The sequence below is a fragment of the Chrysochloris asiatica genome, unplaced genomic scaffold (genome assembly GCF_000296735.1).
Source record: "Chrysochloris asiatica unplaced genomic scaffold, ChrAsi1.0 scaffold00077, whole genome shotgun sequence".
Lineage (NCBI taxonomy): Eukaryota > Metazoa > Chordata > Mammalia > Afrosoricida > Chrysochloridae > Chrysochloris > Chrysochloris asiatica.
This window is the reverse complement of record NW_006408595.1, coordinates 12,797,362-12,815,784: the sequence shown is the minus strand read 5'-3', so window position 1 is coordinate 12,815,784 and position 18,423 is coordinate 12,797,362.

Here is an 18,423-nt window from a genome sequence, read left to right as displayed (position 1 = left end):
ACATTCTTGAAAGATTTCAATTTTTATTCCATCAATTGCTGGTGCTTTGTTCTTTGCCAATTCCTTCATTGCACCTTGGACTTCTTCCTTCAGTATCATTGGCTCTTGATCATATGCTACCTCTTGTATATGTGAGTGTGTGTGTGTGTGTATATATATATATAAAATAAATGTTGGATCCCTGGTTTGGCACTGTAGGCTAAGCACTGGACTGCAAGGTTGTTTGAACTACATGATCTGTGGTTTAAATTCAAGAGTTGCTCCTTGGAAACGCTACTCAGGGTTTCTATGAGTTGGAACAAACTCACCCACACTTAACAATACATATAATATTGTTAGGTGCTGTCCAGTTAGTTCCTGCACGTAACAGTCCTATTCACTACAGAACAAAACACTACCCTGTCCAGCGCCATCCTTGTTATGTTTGAGATCAATGCTGCTGTCACTATACCAATCCATCTCATTGGAGATTGTATATGACTCATTACATACAATCATCTTCCTTAGCTTCCATATTGCTTAAAAGACTAATGGAAAGGCTAGCTGTTTGAGTTAGCTGAATTTTGTGTGCAATATTTTTGACATCCATTCTGCTGAAAGCTTACTCAAGTCAAGATACTTGCCTAAAATTGAAAATACTGAACCATGTGACAGCCCAACTTCAGTTATCACATAAATTGGTAATTCTAGAATCTTTTTCCATTAATTTCTTGACTTCAGTCATAGTTCTTTCATTCGTCAAGAGTGATAGTATCCCCTGTCTTGAATCATATTTAAGGTCTTCCAGACCTTCCTTAAAATGTTTGATCCATCTCAAAACTTTTGTTTTATTTTAGGCAGCATTCCTGTTTACTTGGTGCAAATCTGCAATCATTTGGGAAGCTATCCACTTGAGTTTTGTTAAAATTTGTATATTAGCCCTGACCTAAAAACCGTTTTTATTGATGGTAACAAAAGTACCCTTTTTTTTTTTTGAAGGCAACTTTGTGAGACTAAGACATGTGAATTACTGAGAGAACTTGTATGCAACCATCCATGGATTGCACAGTCATGTTGAAACACGTTTTGCTTAGAATAATGCCCTGGTGTGGTACTATAGGATAAACACTCGACTGCAATGTCAGTTTGAAGTGAAACTTGGGGGTTTAAATCTACCAACTGCTCCTTGGAAACCTTACACAGTGTTGCTACAAGTCGGAACCAATTCCATGGTACTTAACAACAACAACAATGTATGAAGTGAAACTTTAGTAGTAATACCCTTGTAGTAATACTTTTTGACTTATTCTTTTGTGCTTTTTTTATTTGATAAAAAATTTTTAAATAAGTAATGATACAGCTCAGTGCTTCTGATGGAAAAATACCAACTATGAGTTAAAAAGTTATTCAGAGAAGTCAAATTCAATGTGTAATAAATTTCAGGAATGCCTTTATATTTTCCTTTTTATTTTTGCACCAAAGGGAACTATGATAAAATTCTCTATATAAATAATCTTTAATGAGCTGTTTTTATAAGTATCCATTTAAAATTCAAAGTGATAAGAAAACACGTGGTATAGTTTAATTGGCAGTTTTTCAGAGGTACATAAATAATGATACATTTCACAATCAATGGCTCCTTAAATTAGCTGGCATATAATATTAAAATGTAATTGTTTATAAATTTAATTTGTCCAATCAGAAGAATTTGAATGCAGCACAAAGTAGGTAACTGGCACAGGTCCATAAAGAAATGTCTAAGCAGTGTGAAGTTAAGGCAAGATTAGCTGTATTGTTGCTGTTGTTATTCAGTGCCATTGGTGATAAACCACAGGCTTTCCAAGAAGCCGCTGATTGGTTTGAATTGCTGATTTTTCAGTCAGCAGTCCAGTACTTATAGAACCACACTAACACTCCATGTTTTGGTTGCTAAGTGCCATGGAGTCAATTCTGACTTACAGCCACCCTGTATAGAGTTTCCAAGGAATGACTTGTGTGTTTCAACACCAACCTGTGGTTAGCAGGCTTTGTTCTGATTGAGTGCCATCAAGTCAGTTCCAACTCAGAGCAATATTGGAAAGGGTTTCTGAGGAACAGCTGGTGGGTTTGAATCACGGACCCTGTGGCTAACAGTCTAGTGCTTATCCTATAATGCCACACCAGGAATCCTTGTTCTTGTTGTTAAGTGTGGTCCAGTTGATTCCAACCCATAGTGACCCTGTATAGGGTTTTCAAGATAGCTGGTGAACTTGAACCACCGACCTTGTAGTTCAAATGACTTTGCAGTCTGACACATTAGCCCACAGCATCACACTAGGACTTCCTGTTGTTATTGTTGTTGTTAAGTGCTGTTGAGTCGGTTCTGACCCACAGCGACCCTGTATAGGGTTTCCTAGGAGCAGCTGGTAAGCTTGAACCACCGACTTTGCAGTTCAAGCGGCTGTGCATTCTGATGCATTAACCCACAGCGCCACACGAGGACTCCCTAGAAAGTACTAAATCCAGCACATTCACATTTGTATGGTTATCATGCAGGGTAATAGAGAAGCTTAAAATCTGAATAAGAGAAAAGTTTAGAAAATGGATTGAAAGATCTACATATTGCTGAGTTTTTTCACTTCAAATTAGCCTATGAGAATTTCTCACCTCAAGTTCACCAATTTTGGGTAATTACAAATAATAGATGCAGGAATCAACCCAATATCTCCATCTTCCTAACCCCCACTTTTACTTTATTTAAAAAAATAATTGTATACATGGGTTACCTCCTGCCTTTAAGGCAATATGGTCTGAGAGCATATTTCCTTTCATATCCTGAAAATGTAATGATCAGTCCATAGCTATTCCATGAGGAAACTCTTCTGCACCATGACCTCTAAGTTCAAAAAAGTATGATCCAAGCAGCTTCTTCCAAAGATGTCAAAAGAAACCTCAAGTGTGCCCAATTTTAATTCAACCTCATTGATCCCAAGTGCCAGAATTACTTTCCTATAACACTTACAACTTTCCTATAGCAGCTACATGAAATCTATGGTCCCGATTTATGGTTGTAGATTGGGATAAAGTACAGCTGAAATTCCTAATTTATAGACTGTTGGCCTTAACTGCTAATGTGGACTTCTGGTGGTGATGTCCCTAAAGTCAGTTAGATTCAAAGTGACCCTTTCTTTATAGGGATGTAATTCATTATGGGAGCAGGGCACCTGATAGATTTGAACTGCTGACCTATGGCTGTAAGCCCAGCTCATAATACACTATGCTACCAGAGCTCCTTAATGTAAGACTTCTTTTGTTGTTGTTGTTGTTAAGTGCCTTCAAATCAATTCCTACCCATAGCAAACCTGTATAGGGTCTCTGAAAAGCAGCTGGTGAGCTTGAACTACTGACTTTGCGGTTCAAACCAACTTTGCAGTCCAGAGCATTAACCCACAGTGCCACACATCCTACCACCACACAAGGGCATCTCCAGAAGGCTACTAGTCTATGCTTAGTAACAAATCCATTCCACTTTTTTTGTCTTCCACCAGTGCATCTTACAGATATCACCATGGTCACTATGTGCTGCCCTCTCCTACCAGAAATGACTCCAAAATTTCAGAGCATTCTCTTGAAAATGAACTCTTTCACCCTTTCTTTCTCCTTAGAGGTCATATTCTGTTAAGGACTATTCAGACCAAACTGTCAGTATAGCATTGTCTTAGGTTTTATAGAAATAGTCTTTTAATTTTTACTCTGTCTCCTTTTCATAATGGCACTTGGGGACGCACCCGATGGGGCTGGGCTTCAAGACAAGTCTCAATAACACACTGGCTGATGTAATGAAAATTGCATCTCTCCTTGATCTTGGTGTTGTTGTCAAGTGCCGTCGAGTTGATTCCGACCCATAGCAACCCTGTATACGATTTCTGAGGAACGGCTGGTGAGCTTGAACCACCAACCTTTCAGTTCAAATGGCTTTGCAGTTTGGTGCATTAACCCACAGCGCCACACCAGGACTCCTTGGTCTTGGTCTTTGTAGGATCTGTGAACAAGCAACTTTGGGACTTTGTAAAAAGACTTTCTTTGGTGTCACCAAACTGTTAGCTATATTAGTTGCACTTATTGTTGTTGTTAAGTGCCGTTGAGTTGATCCCGACCTATAGCGACCCTGTATAGGGTTTCCGAGGAGCAGCTGGTGAGCTTGAACCGCTGACCTTGCAGTTCAAACACCTTTGCAGTCTGGCGCATTAACCCACAGCGCCACACCAGGACTCCATTAGTTGCACTAATAACCCATAAATGGGCAACTGTTTGGGACAACTTGATTTTAAATCAGCAATTTCAATCTGGATTTCTTTTTGAAGTGTAAAAATGATTGGCTTTTAATTCTACATAGTTCAAGAATTGGTAAGTTACTCCTGGCAAAGGGACTTAGCTTATGAATGTCTGGGCTATTCAAGCTAAGTCAGAACGGCCACTGAATAGAGATGACCTGGTGGCCAATTTCCAGGACACCTGGATACATTGGGACTGGGTTGCAACTGTAGCACCTGCTTGGGAGACAACACCATTTGACTTGTTTGTGTTTTGCTTTAACTTTTTATGTCTAGTCTTTCTGTGTAAAGGCCCACTCATTTTGAGCCTGTTTCTAGTTTCAACTCTTAAACCACACACGCAGTCCTTATCCAGACTAATATACCATTCATTACTGGATCCGCGAAATTTTCCTGACTCGCTTACTGGGAGGCATGTCAGCCTCTTTAAAAGCTAGCTTCTATAAATAAACTTGACTGGCAAGCCAGGGCATGACTAGAATTCAGGTTCAGGGGCAGGCTGAGTTTTAACTCAAGCTATGATCCCCTCCTCACTGAATTACAATATAGTAGAAGGGCACACACTCTTTATTATAAGTTATATTATCCTAACATCAACAAATAAAAATGCCAAACCTGTTTCTGTCCACTTGATTCTGACTGACGGTGAACCTCTAGGATAGAGGAGAACTGCCCATAAGATTTCCAAGGCTGCAAATCTTTATGGAAGCAGACTGCCACATCTTTGTCCCACACTTTAACCACTGTGCCACCCAGGCTTCCTATTTATATTTTCCTGGTGTGGCACTGTGAGTTAATGTGTCAGACTGCAAAGTTGTTTGAACTGCAAGGTCGGTGTTTCAAGCTTACCAGGTATTCCTTGGAAACCCTATACAAGGTCACTATGGGTCGGAAGCAACTCAAAGTCACTTCACAACACAACAATCAACTATTAAACATGGTGTGGTGCTGCGTGCTAATGTGCTGTACTGCAAGGTTGGTTTGAACTCCGAGGTTGGTGGTTCAAACTCACCAGCTGCTCCTCGGAAACCCTGTACAGAGTCGCTATGGTCAGAACTCGCTCGACGGCACTTAACAACAACAACATTAAACCTTGCAATACGAGGGGGCTTTAAGAAGCTTTTGGGAAAATCCCATTACTTTTTAATTCTATCTTCCCATGAAGTTTTTGTAGCCCTCTATGCATTATAAACACTTAAAATGTTGATAATATCACAAATGTCACAGTGATAAGTATTATAAATAGGCTAATTTATCTGTTAATCCTAGGAGCTCTGATAGCATAGTGGTTATGAATCGGGCTGTGAACCTTAAGGTCAGCAGTTCAAAACTACCAGCGGCTCTGCGGGAGAAAGATGAGGCTTTCTGCTCCTGTAAAGATTTACAGCCTTGGAAACCCTGTACAGGGACGCTATGGGTTGGAACCGACTCGACGGCACTTAACAACAACAACAACAAAATAAAGTTCATCTCATTCTTGGCACTGTGTATTTTTCAGGCCAGGTAATTAATTTCTGCTGTGGGCACGATTTCACGATGGATACTTGCAATGAGAAAAGCACTAGCATTTAGGTGTTTTTTAAATTGCTCATACTTATACAAATACTTACTTTCTGAATTAAAAACTGTTTAGGGATTGAGGCATATAGTGACTTAGATGAATAAAGACTCCACATTGGAGTAATGAAAGGCCTCAAAAGAATGATTGAAGCAGTGTTCACCGGGTTACACACATGACGCTGCATGTACTGTTCTTGCATGTAATATTCATTGGCCTAGACCGACAGCTGATCACTATGTGCTCCATTTGGCTACAGTATTGTAGCAAATTATATGAGTATATCTACCAACACCATTAAGTCTAGAAATTAAGCAAGAAATTATTTATAATTCTGACCTATTGCCCCAAGAGACTAAAATGTCCTTATTTTAAATTGTTTTAAAATTGAGTCTTCCAATAAAGACCCAACATCAAATGAGTTATCCCTCTACCCCCCTCTACTGGAAACTATTGGTACTCAGTGCTTTGAAAAATAGAGTAAAAATTCACTTGTTGAGGTGTTTTAAATTATTTTGAGAATTCGAACGTTTTCCTTTCACTTCCAACTATACTTTGCCAATGTTTGCTACCTTGCTTTCATGATTTCTTTATAAACTCTGGAAAAGTGTTGAACAAATCATCTCTGCCTCAATAGTGGTGCTATAGAATAAGCACTAGACTGTTAACCACAGGTTGGCAGTGAACCCACCCATCTGTTCCACTGGAGAAAGATGAGGTTTTCTGCTCTGGTAAAGATTTACAGCCTCAAAAGCCCTATATAGGGTCACCATGAGTTGGAACTGCCTCAAAGGCACTGAAGAACAACAATGATTTCTATTGACTACATAGTGAAGAAAAAGTAAGGTAAGAATTTTTCATTTTGATTATATAGGCATAGACTTATCATTCACTTGCTTTTCCCCAGTTACTGTACTTGCTCAACTAAGCACCATTCAATAACTAATTCATGTTGACACTCTACCTCAAACAGCTCCATAGATGTACGCCATTAAGCATGCCATCTCCCTCCACTTTTCCCTCTGCCTCCCACTTTTCCACTATGCTTTCCCCCCCGCCATGCCCCAAAGAACGGTATTCATACACTTCCCAGCTACTAATCTAAATGAGGGTGAAGGAATAATTTATACTATCTTAGCTAAATGCCTTGGAGAATGAGAAGAATAAAATATGTATGCCAAACTATAGTGGGTGGTCTTCTTAGGGCACTGTGGTTAATTCTATGAAAATACTACAGACGAAAATGGAGATTGATTTCGAAGGACTCAGGACTAAACCCTGGATTTTTATTGTTTCATGTTAAACAGGCCTCTTTACTAGCTCATGGATGGTAATTGGCATGACAGACTGTGGTTAAGGACGGATTCAGCGCTGCTGAATCACCAAGTCCACTTTCTGGCATGTCTGGCGTTCTATCAATACTGTGCTGCACACAGACTGTCTCCTTTACTTGGCACGTGTCAGGGCATAAGCACAAGACTATAGGACGTGTGCTTCAGAAACTTAACCACCATGTTGCTCTATAAGCCAGTATCACCAACAGGAAATCTATTTTAAAAATCTACCTCTTCTAATTCCCTCTCAAATGACTTCCAGCTTTGATTAGTCAATGTGTGTATGGTGTCTTTATTTCCAAGAGATTTTTTTTTTTTTTAAGATTAAGTTATATGATATAGCACTAAATTAATAAGATTAATCTTCTTAGATGGCTTATTGGAATTAGCTCTATTAATTCAAAGCCAATTTTTTCTTTTTTAAACTGGTCTCAAATTATCTATTTGAAACTCAAAGCAGGCAAGCAAGCTAGCTCAAAGACTTTCAAACCTTCCTTTTAAAATATAATTTGGATTCTGAAAAAGAGCTATGAATGCTAAATTTATATTTAAAATGTTACACAAAAAGGCAGTAGTTTAATGCTAAGATTCCGTTTAAAGCAACTATGAAAAATTTCAATACCTTATAGCTGTTAATTGCCTCTAGTAAGAAAGCTATTCACTTCTAAGAATTTTATTAAAACCTAGGTTATAATAGAAGTTTTTCTTAAAAATTGAGTTGGAGGGTCTTTTTTAAGGACATGATTACTTGTTCTCATGCCAAAAATCCAGCAGGTCTGGTGCAACCTTTATGTAATACAAGAAATTCTCTTCTGGGCGCCATGGCCACATCCCACAGCAGTGACCCCTAACAGCCACTCTTTTCTCTAGAGAATTGATTTTAACCTCTAGTTTGTTCGTCTGCAATTCATTTATTTGCTGAATTACCTCTCTAAATGACAAATTGATCCTGTAAGTCCCTGTTTAAACTGTTTCAATGGCTACCTCTTGTCCTTAAAAACACCTTTTCTATCTTGTTCACCTACATTTTCCCAGCACTTCATCTAGTATCTCACATATAAAAGTAAAGAGTGGGTGGATAGAAGGATGGATAGATGAATGGATGGATAGGTGGATGGATGGCAGAGAGAAAGTAAGTTAGGAAATTGGAAGGAAATGAGAAAGGAAGGAGCAAAAGGAGGGAGGGAGGAAGGAAGGAAGGAAGGAAGGAAAGTTGGATAATAGTTTAGTACAGCAGTACAGCAGGCTCCCAGCTTCATACATGATTTGGTTAATAGCAACTGTGCAACCTCTCCTAGTTCTCTACTAAAATGGGTATAAAAGCAGAGAAAGACAACAACTCATAATATCATACACTAACACTTAAAGGCAATCTAAAAAATAAGAATATTTTTATCCCTTGGCATATGTAGACTCCATCTCATTAACCTAATCCACCCGAGACAAACAAACACATCTACTCCGAATGAAAGTAAGTGAACTAAGAATTCATCAAGATTTTGGAGGGGAAATTAGGAAAATCGAGAAATGAATTAATGAAGATAAAAGAAGACCTTAATCAGCTCACATAAAACAAGTACATTAGATAAACAGCACATTAACAAATCCAAGAGTTGGTTCTCAAAAAGACCAATAAAATAATTATGCCTTTGACAACACTAATCATGAAACTGGAAACAAACCAATGGTCCATCAACATTAGAAGGAGTAAATAGTGCTCTATTTATACAATGGAGTACGAAACAGTAATAAAAATGCAAAATCCACAATTAGATGCATCAACAAACTTAAATCTTAAATTCAATGTTAAGAAAAAGATTCCAGAAAAAAAAAAACAACATTTCCATTTGTAAAAACTTCAAAAGCAGGCAAAATCATTTATGGTATTAGAAATCAGGATAATGGTTGCCTTTGGGAAGAAGGGTTCCCTTTGGTTAGGAAGATGTTTGTGTGTCGGAAAGAAGGTTTCTGAGAATACATTCTTACTTAACCCAGCTGGTCACATGTGTGTGTTCAATTTTCTATTGTTTTGTACAATTTATTTTATTTTTGTTGTTGAGACTACACTATTTTTTTCACAAACAATTTATGCAAACCCAAGTTCTATTTTCATAAGTGTACTTTACCAGCATTATTTTACAAGCTTCTGGCGTCTATTTCAATTTTTTTCCTATCCAATGGATTTAATGTTACAAGGATAAAACTGATCTCATGGAAAATAAATTTAAGGTAGTTATTTCCCTAAACCAAGGATGATCAATGGTGAACTTAATGGGTTTGTGATGGAAATGGGACACCATGTAGAAACCAAAGAGTATGAATGAAACATTAGCAAGAAATGATTCTAGGCCAAAAACTACAAGTACAAGATGTGGTTTATATTTCACTTTGTTCATGAACCTTAAACTGGAGTCCTGGTGTGGCACTGCGGGTTAATGCACTGGACTGCAAGGTTGGTTTGTATCACAAGGTCGGCGGTTCAAGTTCACCAGCTACTCCTCGGAATCCTTATAAAAAGTCGTTATGAGTTGGAATCGACTTGAAGGCACTTAACGACAACAAAGTGAAACATAATTTTTGGATAATCAATGTCTTTGAAATCAACAAATGAAAGTCACCAAAAGAAGTTAGTTTATTTATTGTCATCATCATCTGACTCCTATAATCCTTCAAAGTCTGATCACTTATCACTACCATCATTGAACTATCTCAGAGCTATCTGTAGATGTTCTTCTCTGACCTCTGAACTGATCCCTCCAGCATATTCATCTTCTTCACCGGCATTTTGCTGGCCCACAATCCCAGTCTATCTGAAGACATTGCAGATGCCTTTGGGGTTATTTTCCCCCAGGCAGAAACACCCACTTGCAGATTTATATAAATGTTGCCTGTTTCAATCATTTTGATTGTGTGTATACATGAATCCCAGATTGCATTCATGTGGTTGAACACGATATGTTGTAGTTGCAGCTAGCAGGTAAGGGCAACAGTTATATGGGCACCAGCTGAGTTAATACTATTTTGTTGCTTTGCTGAGTTAATGCACTTTGTTGCTTTGCAAGCAGTCATGGTATCAAAAATTAGTAAAGACTTCTTTGAAAGAGTCCCTGTTACCTGGCCCTATAACATTTATCTACTCATACTTCCACGGTATTACAGTCCATCCACCTTATTCCAATGAACAATCACACTGGTGGGCAGTTTTTCACAGGGCAAGTAAGGTACTCTTGAAAATCACCATCATTTTATTTTATTTTATCACAGCTTTCATTTTATCTCACTTGTCATGCAACCTAAGACCACAGTGCAGAAAGCCCTTCCGTGCCCGATTCTTGTAATGGCTACAGTTTTCATACTTGAAGCAGCTTTAGTCCTGGTGGCCAGAACGTAAAAATACGTCAGAATGTCGTTCAAATTAATGACATCCATTGAGATACCCAGCAATACTGAGGTCAGAGATTTCTTTGGTGAGCAATTCACCAAAGTTGACCATCTTTGGCTCACAATCAACAGTCACGCTCATTCTCACAGAAAAGCCATTTCCTTTACATGAATTTAAAAATCTAGTGAAATTTGCCTTGAAATCTGAGAATCCTCTGTTATTTGCCACAAGTTTCACTTTGATCGGAATTGCAACAGTAGAGACAGCGTGATTTTGTACCCTTAGAGAAATAATCCATTCTTTCAAGTTGTTCTCCAGTTCAGACCACTTTGCTTTGGGCTCGCAGTGTGCGCATGTGAATTCATTTTCTCTGGGTCTTTTTTTCCTTTCTCCATTCCTAAACGGAGGATTCTTCAACCTCCAACTCTCTCACTGCCACTCTGGTGTTGGTTTCTTCCCCCCAGGCAACGACTTTCACTTTCAAGTCAGCACTGTAGGACTTGTGTTTAATTCCTCACATGATCCTAAGGGTTCTAAGATTTAGATTTCTAAATTGAAAGAAATATAAATGCACAATATAAATGACAGCTGGCTTATTCTAGTAAAGGGATCACAAAATTCAAATGTGAGGTGAATAAGACGCAATGGTATTTTCATATGTTCTCAAGCATATGACTAAGGAGATTGATGATCATTGATCAAATATATTGGCACTAATAACACATAATTAAAGTATGAAATAAGCAGACCTAACATAGCTTAATGGTTTCACTTAAGATGATCTAATAAGGTTTCTACATCTAGCTGTTGAGCCACTGGTGAGCCTATAACAGTTTTTGCTTGGTTTACTCTTCAAATTAAAAGCCAAAGTCAGAAGATGAAGATGACACAGAACTGGGCCAATGTTCCCTTCTGCCATACATAGGATCGCCAACTTGATGGTGCCTAACAACAGCAACAACAAACCTCAATTAAATCCATACCTTGTTTTATTGAGGTTTGTTTTTATTGCACTTTGCAGCTCATATTGCAACGTAGTGGTTACGAATTGGGCTGCTAAACTCAGGGTCAGCAGTTTGAAACTACCAGCTGTTCTGGGGGAGAAAGAAATCTTTCTGCTCCCGTAAAGATTTACAGCCTCAGAAACCCTGTACAGGGTCGCTGTGAGTCGGAATCGACTCCACGGCACATAACAACATTGCATTTTATTACATAGTGAAGTTTTGTGGATACCCGACAATGAGCAACTCTATGGGTGTTATATTTCCAACAGCAGGTGCTCATTTTGTGTTTTTGTGTCGCATTTTGGTAATTCTCACAATATTTCCAACTTTTTCATTAGGCTATTATACACTTAGAAGACTACAGCATAGACACAACTTTTATCTGCACTGGAAAATAAAACAAGTCATGTGGTTCGCTTCATTACAGTATTTATTTTATGGTGGTGGTCTGGAACTAAACCTGCAATACCTCTGAGGTACGCCTGCATACATAACGTTTGTCATCTGTTCTTAGCAGGTCCTTTTCAGGATGTCTCTCTTTGTGTAAAGTTGCAATTCAGCTACTAGAAGAACTTTATTGTTGTGTGTTGCAGATCAACAGGGCCCCATTTCCATCCTTGTGTCAAATAGTTGAAAAGTGATAAAGATTCAGGATGGGATACTGGCAAGGCTTTTAGGAATTCCACATCTCCTTTGAGATCCCAAGTTTGTCCACAGTCAACATTTTGCTGCAAGCCAAGATCAAAGTAAGAAACTGCTGCAGACTCTCTTTGGCAGGAAACAGGGTGTCTATTAGGCCCATATCTGAAGTCTATGCACTGTGAAATTAGTCCAACATTTCCACAACTTGAAAAACAACACATACACAAATTTCCACCTTTGCTACAAAACATCACATGCATAATGAATATAAATGACATCATGGAAAAGAAAATTTGATCTGTGGAGCAAGTTTTCTTATAAGTTGAGTATTTTTTTGTTATTTTTGTATTTCTCTTTGTTTTGGTTTTAGTGGTAAAAGTTCTTTTCCAAATGTTTGTCTACAACCAAAAGGTCCTAGTTCATTATATGTTCCACACTACAAAAAATAAAATGTCTCTAAGTACTGTCTCTTTTCCAGATTTGATCTCTTTAAAGTGTCCTAAAGTAAAGATGCTACTTTGAGGACTAAAGTGAACCTCATATGCATGGGAAAACTGAATAATGAATATGGAAGACCTCTGAAGAATTGATGCATTTGAATTATGGTGTCTATTGAATATTCTTTAAAGAGCAAAGATGCCAGTTTGAAGACTAAGGTGTGCCTGACCCAAGCCATGGTATTTTCAATAACCTTATATGCATGCGAAAGTTGGACAATAAATAAAGTGACCATAGAAGAATTAATGCCCGTGAGTTATGGTGTTGGAGAAAAATATTAAAAGTACCACAGACTGCTAAAGAACAAACAAATCTGTGTTGGAAGAAGTACAGCCAGACTGCTCCTAAGAAGCCAGGATGGCCAGACTTTGTGTCTCATGCTTTAGATATATTATCAAGAGGGACCAGTCCCTGGAGAAAGACATTGTGCTTGGTAAAGTGGAGGGTCAGCAAACAAGAGGAAGACTCCCCCCTTCACCCCCCAGATGGATTGGCACAGTGACAGCAGCAATGGGCTCAACTGTAGCAACGATTGTGAGATTGGCACAGGACTGGGCAGTGTTTCATTCTGTTATGCATAAGATTGCTATGAATCGGTACTGACCCGATGTTGTCTAACAACAACAACAAAAATTAATATACCATGGACTGTCAGAAGAATGAGCAAATCTGTCTTTGAAGAGCTACAGCCAGAATGCTCCTTAGAAGCAAGGCTTGTCAGACTTTATCTCATGTACTTTGGCCATGCTATCATCAAGAGGGACCAGTCTCTGGAAAAGGACATCATGCGTAGTTAATGAAAATGAGCAAGACTCTCAGCAAGATGAATTGATACAGTGGTTGCAACAATTTCTCAAACACAACAATGGTAGTGAGGACAGTGCAGGACTGGCCAATGTTTCATTTTGAGTACATAGTGGCACTGAGAGGTAAAATCAACTTGTCAGCATTTAACAACCAGTACTGAGTAGTCAAAAAATATCTGTGAATAGAAAATCTCCTTACAGAGACTTTAGATGTCAATATTTGAAAAGGTGTAAGTAGTAGTCCTGTGTCCACTCTTTAAAAGAAGATTTTAAAGGCTTTAAGTTTCAAAGACTGTATAATTTGTTCTCATGGAAAGAATGATTCTCAAAAAGGGGCAGGAAATTTCCAGTATGTAACCAGTCAAAGACCAAATGTTCATTTTATAGATTCAAAGAACAGTCAGGATTCACTAGGCAGTGGTCCTTTGCCCTTTTATTCAGGTTTCTGTCAACTGACTTCTATCCCATGATCAGTTGGTGAATCCAAGTCACTTGGAAGAATTACATTTTTCTGTTTTTGCCTTAACCAATGCTTTAGTTGTTCTTTTCTAAAAAAAAAAAAAAAAAAAAAAAAAATGTTATGTTTTAGGATAAAAATGTACATAACAAATTAGTTTCTGATTTATCAATTTTTGTACAGATGGCTCCATGACATAGGTTATATTTTTTGCAATGTGCCAGCATTCTCATTATTTCCATTCTGTCTGCTCTGTTTCCATTAATCTAGCTTCTCTGCTCCCCTTTTTTTCTTGATCTTCTCATCTGTGCATCTTTGCTTTAGTGTAAATGTTCACTATTTGTTCTCATTTAGTTGATTATTTAATAGAGTACTGTACTTGCTGGAGTTCTGGTGTGGCACTGTAGGATAAACACTGGACCACGAGGTCGGTTTGAACCACAGGGTCAGTGGTTCAAACTCACCAGCCATTCCTGGGAAACACTTATACAGGGTCACTATGAGTCAGAACCAACTTGACACCCTTAACAACATGAAGAGTACTTACTGCGGATAGTATTTATTTTATAAAGTCAAGCTATTGTTTTATAGGTCATTGCCAGAATGACTTCAGTACCAACTTCAAAGGGTATGTTAGGGTGATAGTCTCATGCGTTCCTCTAGTTTCTTTTTAAAGGAATTTTAGTTTGTTCTACGTTTTTCTACCCTTCTATCCAGGACCTTCTATTGTATCACTGGTTAGACTGGTCAGTAGTGGTAGCTGGGCACCATCTAGTTCTTCTGGACTCAGAACATGGTTCATAGGGGCGATCAGTCCTGAAGACTAGGTACTTCTTGAGTTTTTATTTTCTGTCCTTCTCTTGTTTCAGAAAAGTAGAGACCAATAGATGTATTTTATAGCTGCTGAAAAATTCTTCAAATGCTAGCTATTATTCACCAAATTTGGATGTAGAACATTATCTTTAAGAACTATAATGCCAATTGTCCTACAAATCCAGTAAACCAATCCCATGAGCCAACTGGCTAGGTCTATGTAGTGTCTGTAATTGTGCCCCCTATGTGATTTATTATATCTATGAATATATATGCAATGCACATAAACCCAAGCTGACAGTTACATCTGTACATGTACACACGTATACTTATAGATGCCTTTCTGTACACATATATGCATACATTTTTACCTATGTAACACATGTATTTTTATTGTCAGAATTATTGCTGCAAAATTGTGCTTTATAGCACTTATAGAAATTGTCCCTCCTTCATGTGTACAACTTAGTGCCTTCATGTACCTTGGACAAATTGTGCAGACTTAACTCATTTTGGAAATTGGCAGTAGACAAGTGTCTACTACCTAGAAAGTGGTTCTCCCTTCTTCCTCTTCCTATTTCTGGTGACCATCAAAGAATGTAGCTTTCTGTAAAACCTATTCTTGACTTTTTATTAAAGTGAGATCATACAGTATTTGTCCTTGTGTGATTGACTTATTTCACTCATCAAAAAGTCCTCCATATTCATCCATGCTATGTTTTACAGACTCCTTGTTATTATTCATAGCAGTATTCCATTGTATGTACATGCCACAATTTGTTTATTCATCTCTTGATGGGCACTTAGGTTGTTCCCATCTTTTTGCTATTGTGAATAATGCAGCAATGAATAGTGTGCATAAATAGCGTGCATATGCCTATTTATGTCCCTGCTCTTACAGCTCCAGGATATAGCCCTAGGGCTGGGATTACGGGATCTTGAGGTATTTCTATTTCTAGTTTTTTGAGGAAGCACCATGTTGTTTTCCACAGTAATTGCATCATTTTACAATCCAATTAGCAATGTGTAAGAGTTCAAATCCTCTCACAACCTCCCCAGCATTTGTTTCTTGGGTTTTGTTTTGTTTTAAATCATTGCTATGTTTGTAAGGGTGAGATGCTATCTCATTGTGGTTTTAATTTGCCTCTCTTTAATGGCAAAGTCGGTTTGAATCACAAGGTTGGCAGTTCAAACTCACCAGCCGCTTCTCAGAAACCCTATACAGGTTTGCTGGAAGTTGGAACCGACTCGACAGCATTTAACAACGACAATAATGGCTAATGATCACAAGTATCTTTTCATGTGTTAGTTGACTGCCCAAATATACTTACTAGTAAAGTGTCTTTTCATGTCCTTTGCCCATTTTTAAATTGGATTGCTTGCCTTTTGGCTGTTCAGTTGTTTTAAAAATATTAATCAATGTCTTTGTGTAAAGATGTGGATGGCCACAGAATTGAAAGGATAGTAAAAATAATAGGGAACTAAATTAGTATTCAAAATATCCTGATAATTTTGAGCAATAGAATGAATCTAAGAAGGAAACAATAAAATGCTGATAAAAAGAACGAAAGGTAGACATCCTCTACCAGTGCAGGATGAGGAATGCATTAGTAGTAACACAGGAAAGGAGACATGAGAACTTGACTCAGTGATAGCCTCAACATGAGTCAGCAGTTATTCTCAACAGCAGACATGGAATACTACCCCACCGAGAAAACTGGCTCAAATTTGGGATGCCCTTCTTTAAAGAGAATATGAACAGACTTGAGCAAGTACAGAAGAAATTAATCAGGAAGGAAACTTGATCTCATATGATAAGAGAACAAATCAGGTAAACATGATTCTTAGTACAGAAGTCTAAGTGGGAACATTATTGCTGTCTTTAATATTTGGCAGGTTTTTTTTCTATGTAACTCTAAAGACTGAAAGCAAGATGATGTTGACTCAGCATAAGGGAGAACTTCATAATTTTCAAAACTCTGCATAGGGTTTCCTAGGAGGGCTAGTGAGTTTGAACCACTTACCTTGCAGTTCAAACTGATTAAATGGAAAGTATAAATTGATAATGCATGGGTGAAAGCAATTGCAATTTGACCATGATCTGCAGAACACAAAAGGTATCTGCTGAGAACTAGCAAACACGACCTCAAGGGGAATTTTTTTTTTTTTGATACTTCATTAAGTCTCAAGCAAGAGATTCATGATTTCTCAGCAGGAGCCCTATTGTCTTATTTTCCTTATCTATTTATTCCTGCAAAGTATAGATTTAAACACAAAGATGGTAATAGAGATTGCCTCTGGGAAAGGAAATTAGAAAACAAAGGGGATAAGAGTCATTTACTTCCTATTTCTATCCCGTCCTGCTGATATGGCTCTATAGGTTAAGTACTGGTCTGTGAACCATGGGCCTGCTGTTCTAAGCCACCAGATGCTCCTTGGAAACCATATACAGGAACTGACTAGATGGTACTTAACAACAACAATATACTAAAACCAAAAAACTAAAAATGCTTCCATATTTATGAATATTTTTAAATGAAAAAAAGTTAAGTTTGCCAATTCTAATTCTTTTCTATCCCACTCCTTATTCTTTCCTTCTTTTTTTTCTTAACTTTTTATTGTAAATTGAGTAAAGATTTACAGACAAGATCATCAGTTTTACATCCAGCAAATCATACTGTTTGTTTCATTTCAATGACTGCAATCCCTTCCATGCAAAATTGTTATCCCACTTCCTCCCTGTGGTTCCTATTTCCATTCCATCTTTTCATTCCTTCTCAACTTTGTCCTTAGGTAGATGTTACCTTTGATTTTGAATGGTTGATCATTCCATAGTGACCATACCTTACTAGTGTTGCTGTTCCCCTATATACCAATCTACTGCTTGGCTGAAAATTGGGACACGAGGGTGAGTTTCCACACTTGAAGGATGGTTGAGGGCCATAGTCTCAGGTATCTCCAACCTCTTTCTGAGTAAGCCCAGTGTTTTTAAAAAATAATTTTGAGTTTGTTCCACATTTTTCCCATTTTTTCCAGGACCTTCAGAGCACTTGGTAGTGGTTGCTAGGCATCATCTAATTCTTCTGGTTTTAGAGTCAAGGAGACTGATGCTCCCATGTTACATCAATTCACTGGAGTACTTGATTTCAAGTATCTTCAATTCTCATCACTCTTCTTTCTTCTGCACATGGAGAAACCAGTAACTGGATCTTGTTGTTGTTAAGTGCCGTTGAATCGGTTCTGACCCATAGCGACCCTGTACAGGGTTTCCGAGACTGTAAATCTTTATGGGAGCAGAAACCCTCATCTTTCTCCACAGAGCGGCTGGTAGTTTCGTACTGCTGACCTTAAGGTTCTCAGCCCTATTCATAACCACTATGCTATGATATTAAATGCTCATGAGCTTTTTAAGATAACACACATTAATCACCAAAGCAGAATGTAGAACATTGTCTCTGTGAACTATGTTATGCCAATTGATCATGGTGTCCCCTGACACTATGGTCCTGAGCCCCCAGGCCCAGCAAACCATTACCCTAAGAAGTTTGATAATATCTAAGAAGTTTCATAATTTTGCCCTAATTTTCTTTTTAAAATGTTTTATTGTGAATTATGTGATAGTTTACATGGGAGAACA